Source organism: Cyclopterus lumpus, chromosome 11, assembly GCF_009769545.1.
Source record: "Cyclopterus lumpus isolate fCycLum1 chromosome 11, fCycLum1.pri, whole genome shotgun sequence".
Lineage (NCBI taxonomy): Eukaryota > Metazoa > Chordata > Actinopteri > Perciformes > Cyclopteridae > Cyclopterus > Cyclopterus lumpus.
In genome coordinates, this window is record NC_046976.1 from 19,772,160 (window position 1) to 19,778,080 (window position 5,921).

The 5,921-nt window shown below is 46.3% G+C and overlaps 1 protein-coding gene across 2 annotated transcripts in view; it reads right to left on the minus strand.

Annotated features, from left to right (window-relative positions):
* Positions 1–2,425: 2,425 nt before the first annotated feature.
* Positions 2,426–5,921, minus strand: part of LOC117738776 (H-2 class I histocompatibility antigen, Q9 alpha chain-like) — a 13,857-nt gene continuing 10,361 nt past the window's right edge. Inside the window, exon 7 of one of the 2 annotated variants that reach the window (XM_034544897.1) lies at positions 2,426–2,736. The gene's annotated coding sequence lies outside the window, so the exon portion shown is untranslated. Of the gene's footprint in view, positions 2,737–4,381; positions 4,478–5,921 lie in introns of those variants that run through there. The other variant, XM_034544896.1, reaches the window with a different exon arrangement.

Sequence of the window (5,921 nt, forward strand, 5' to 3'; positions counted from 1 at the left end):
TTTGTTTGTGGTCAGTTGGTGGGGAGGGGCTGTCGTAGTTAAATTAACTCTTTATTTTTTAGTTATTTTTTTCGATGGCATCAGCAGTTGAGTTTCTTGATTTTTTTTCGACACTTCTTCACTAAAATCTTCAGGTTTTCCTCGTGAGTCCGAATTACTGCCGACTTTTAGTTTGGATTTAAATTCCTGGTTTGTAATCTGATTTATTTTTATTCCCTTTTATGATATTACTTTAATGGCAAAGCGACTTTATACAGAATTTTAAGTTGCGTCTCCACTTCCTGGGTCTATTTTCTTCGTCTTCGAATGCGTTTTTTTTTTTTGTCACGTGCACTTTCTTTTGATTTTAATTTGCATATACATGACGTTTTACTTATAACGACAACGTTTTGGGGAGTTTTACAAAAGAGGAAGCAAATGTTTTAAAGATTTCCGGTCATGTTTCTTGATCCGCCTCGCCGTTAATTTCGACTTGTTAAATTCTCTTTTTTGCAGTTTCAAACTGCATATTTTTTTGTTTTTAACGAGCATTTAGTCGGTTAATACAATATGGGGCGGGACACGACCACGAGTTAAACTGTCCTCACTACAAAGACATAAAAGGTGGTCTTTCCGTACCAAAACTTGAAATGATATTTTTGGTCTTGTTTCCTCAATTTGGAAAATATTGCCTCGCCCCGCAGGTTAGAGGACCTGGTTTAATCGAAAATATTCCATTCAAAGTATGTACTACCTGTCATACCTGGAGCATCCTTTTTTCTATACCTACAACCAGTGGCGGCTGGTGGAATTCTCTTTTGTTGGTATGGCCGTCCAATCAATTTCAGCAAACATCCCAGTATGATTCAATAAAAATAAAAATAAAATGCGCATTTCTAGTTTGTAGTTAAAGATTTAACATTTATTCCAAAACTGACTTAAGGACATCTTGTTCATAATAAATATATATATGAAATATATATAATATAATATATATATATATATATAATATAAATATATATGTTTTTCTAGATGTGTTTCCTACATGTGTTGAATTAAACAAATTAGGCTGCCTTAACTGTCTTTAAGTACTGCGCATATGTACAATTCTGACACTTAATTTTGTCTTGTAAAAAGTAAAATAAAAATTGCATAGCAAACAGATAAAGTTATTGCAATTGATATCAAGTTTGATCGATGATCATGTTTAAGTGACTTAATACTTTTAAGTAAGCTATTAAGTAGAGATGGGCAAACGATACCAGAGCTGCGAAGCATTGCAATGTAAACAACAACACCGCTAACGGTTATATACACAACATCAAATCTGTGAATGAACACGCAGCTTTAATTGACTTTTACTGCAGAAATGTGAGATTGAAACATTGAGGCGTTAGTGCTTCGACGCGCTGTTAAACAACTGCTTTAATGTCAGTCTGCCACCAGATGTCGCTGTTCTTCTTCAAAGAATCATTTTCGGTACAAATAGGAAGAAAAGCCTCAATGCTTCATCCGCCCATCCCTACTATTAAGTAAAAAAAACACAACATTTACAACAATATTCCAACACACAAACGATTCAAAAACTATTCATGAAGTAGCCATATGGCAAGAACTTTACCAGCATTCACAAAAAAAAGAGAACAGAGAGTCCAAGAAAGCATTTTCTGGATGTTTTCAATAAATGAAGAGACTGAACCTCTGACTTAATAATGTTCTCCGTGCCCCTCTGCAATTTGTCCAAGGACCAACAGAGATGCTATCTAAGTATGCATCGAAGTCCTTCCCTTCATCATAGCACACTAGAATGTACTCAAAACTGGATCAACTTCAAATAGACAGAAGGTTGAGAACAGAAATTGATAGAAAGCGTACCTTTGAAAATAAACATGGACATAGCAGGGGTCCTCGTGAACAACAATCCAGTAGAAGGAATATAACCTTTTAAGAATCTGCTTTAATAACGGTTATAATATTGGAGTATTATCCATCAATCCATCCATGTCAGCTGACCCAGGCTTGTTAGGTTCAATGAAATCTCGAGCTCCCTGTGCTTGGAGAAAAAAAAAAAAAAAAAAGTCCAGAATCCAGAGATTTATATAATAAAAGTATTTAATAAAAGAACAAGGATCATAAGCATAGATTCTGTCCCAGCCGGGCACGCTCACGTGTTGGCGAGGCCACGGACTAAATGAGCAGCTCTCTGCAAAAATATTCAGGCTGGTTTTATGATTCCCAAAGGAAACCTCCATTTTGACTACGCCTCCCATAAGCGATACAATTCATTCATACCCGAGTCATCTCGTAGTTATGATAACCATAAAACATGTTACAATCAGCATTACAGTTACAATAATAATACTTATACAGTGATGATACTTCTACTGTGACTTTCTCCTATGTTCTGTCACGACTGCAGTTATGGACTTGAACCCAAACGCACGACTCGGGAGGCAAAGTGCAACAAAAAGCACAGTTTTAATAAACTGGAATAACAAAGAGAAAATCAACGTGAACAAAGTAGCAACGAAACAAAACTGGGAAAATAGCAAAAACTAACATGAACAAAGTAACAAAATGACTCGACCTGGACAATGACAAGCGGCATGGACATCCTGGTTCACAAGACCAGACGAACTGGCCCAGGACAAAGGGAGAAGCAGACAATATATACACAGGGTGAGGGCACAGGTGGAAACAATCAGGAGGCAGCCAATCAGACCAGAGGGGAAACACACAGGGGGAGGAACAAGTTGCCTGAAACAAGAGGAGAGTTGACTTTCACAGTAAAACAGGAAATCACGAGACAACATGGACACAAGACACGAAACTGATTAACTTAACATCACAGTTTCCTGGACATGACATGTTTTCCTAATACATTCCTCATAATATCCCTTATTAATGGTCATATCTTTCTTATGTAGTAATTTAAAGCATAGACTTTCTTATTTACACGTGCAAGTATATATAAAAAACATTACAACTTCCCTCTCACCCGCAACATTCGCTAGCTCATTCTGGGGGATCCAAGGCCAGCTGGGAGATATAATCCCTCCAGCGTGTCCTCGGTCTTCCCCGGGGCCTCCTACCAGTTGGACGTGCCCGGAAAACCTCTAATGGGAGGCGTCCAGGAGGCATCCTGACTAGATGAACCACCTCAGCTGACTCGAAGGAGTAGCGGCTCAACTCCAAGTTCCCTCCTGATGTCCGAGCTCCTTACCCTCTCTAAGGCTGAGCCCCGTTCTTTCCAGAGGTGAGGGTCGGATCGTAGACCGACCTGTAGACACCAAGCCGGTCCGGTGCAGCGCCTGTCTTACTGCTGCAGCGCCTGTCTTACTGCTGCAGCGCCTGTCTTACTGCTGCAGCGCCTGTCTTACTGCTACAGCGCCTGTCTTACTGCTGCAGCGCCTGTCTTACTGCTGCAGCGCCTGTCTTACTGCTACAGCGCCTGTCTTACTGCTGCAGCGCCTGTCTTACTGCTGCAGCGCCTGTCTTACTGCTGCAGCGCCTGTCTTACTGCTGCAGCGCACCGATCCACCTGTCGATCTCCCGCTCCTTCTCACCCTCCCTCGTGAGCAAGACCCCGAGATACTTGACCTCCTTCGCTTGAGGGTGGTCATTCTGTCCCGACCCGGCCACTTCACGCGGTCCGAGGAGGCCAACAGGACCACATCATCTGCAAACACCAGAGAGCACCTAGATATCCTGTCCGTGAAAACCACGAACAGTACCGGTGATAAAGGGCAGCCCCGATGGAGGCCAACGGCCCCGGTGGAGCCCCGATGGAGGCCAACGGCCCCGGTGGAGCCCCGTTGGAGGCCACCGGCCCCGGTGGAGCCCCGTTGGAGGCCAAAACAGCCCCGGTGGAGCCCCGTTGGAGGCCAACAGCCCCGGTGGAGCCCCGGTGGAGGCCAACGGCCCCGGTGGAGCCCCAGTGGAGGCCAACAGCCCCGGTGGAGCCCCGGTGGAGGCCAACGGCCCCGGTGCCCCGGTGGAGGCCAACAGCCCCAATGGAGGCCAACAGCCCCGGTGGAGGCCAACGGCCCCGGTGCCCCGGTGGAGGCCAACAGCCCCAATGGAGGCCAACGGCCCCGGTGGAGCCCCGGTGGAGGCCAACGGCCCCGGTGGAGCCCCAGTGGAGGCCAACGGCCCCGGTGCCCCGGTGGAGGCCAACAGCCCCAATGGAGGCCAACAGCCCCGGTGGAGGCCAACGGCCCCGGTGGAGCCCCGGTGGAGCCCCGGTGGAGGCCAACGGCCCCGGTGCCCCGGTGGAGGCCAACAGCCCCAATGGAGGCTAACGGCCCCGGTGGAGCCCCGGTGGAGGCCAACGGCCCCGGTGCCCCGGTGGAGGCCAACAGCCCCAATGGAGGCCAACAGCCCCGGTGGAGGCCAACAGCCCCGGTGGAGGCCAACAGCCCCGGTGCCCCGGTGGAGGCCAACGGCCCCGGTGGAGGCCAACGGCCGCGGGAACGTGAACACGGCTCCTACTGCAGGCCTACAGAGACCGGATGGCCCGTTGCAACGAGCCCGGCACCCCATACTTTCAATAGCTTGAATACATGGTGTATGTATGTATGTTTACACGATGCGCTTATATATATTAATATGTGTGTAGATATTGGCATGTTTACCCTTATTTATATTTATATATTTTATTTTGTATGATTATGTACCTGTGCATCTTTGTGTATGTGTAGTGTGCACATATTTTCTTTTTCATATGCATATCTATAATGCCTCCATATCCAGCAAGTTACAAGCTTCCTTTATATCAATAAACTGAAGATCCGATAGTTCAGATGAAAATGGATCAATACTTATGTTATTGTATTAACAGATCAATACTTATGTTATTGTATTAACAGATCAATACTCATGTTATTGTATCGTTCACACATGCATCAAAATCCCTCCTCTCTTATTCATCCCACCCGCTCTACACAGACCCAGCACCTCGTCACTGGGGGCCTCTGGAACTGTCAGTCAGCTAACCGCAAGGCGGACTTCATCTCTGGCTTCGCTATCAAGCAATCGCTGGACTTCCTGGCTCTCACTGAGACTTGGATCACACCACTGACACTCTTCTCTTTACGCTGTCGTCCTCTCTTGATTCTCTCTGTCCTCTTACGACTCTAAAGGTCCTCAAGTCCTCTCCGGCTCCGTGGCTGTCCGAACCAGTGCGCGCCGAGAGAGCCACTATGCGAGCATCTGAAAGGAAATGGCGAAAATCCAAACACGCCAGCGACCTGCTCACCTATCAATCTCTTCTCTCCTCCTTCTCTGCGTCCATCTCTGCAGCCAAAAGTCTGTTCTACTAATCCAGAATCGAATCCTCTTTATCTAACCCTAAAAAGCTCTTCTCAATTTTTTCCCAACCTCCTTGACCCCACTGGTCCCCCCCCTCACTCCACCCTTCTACCAAGACACTTTGTTGACTACTTTACAAAAAAGATAGACGACATACGCTCTTCATTTACTAATCCATCTTCCATAACTACACCTCCAGTAACTTCACCTTCTTCCCCCTTGTTTTCCTCTTTTATCCCCCTGTCTCCTAATCAAGTTCTTACCTTAGTAACCTCTGCCCGCCCAACCACCTGCCCCCTTGACCCCATCCCGTCTCACATTCTCCAGTCCATTGCTCCGGACCTTCTTCCCTTTCTCACCCATCTCATTAACACCTCCCTCTCAACCGGCTGTTTCCCTAACTCTCTGAAGGAGGCGGAGTCAACCCTCTCCTGAAGAAACCCACTTTCGACCCATCTGAAGTCAATAACTACAGACCTGAAGTCAACAACTACAGACCTGAAGTCAACAACTACAGACCTGTCTCTCTCCTCCCCTTCCTTTCAAAAACTCTAGAGCGAGCTATCTCTAACCAAGTCTCCTCCTTTCTCCACAGCAACAACCTTCTAGACCCCCACCAGTCTGGATTCAAG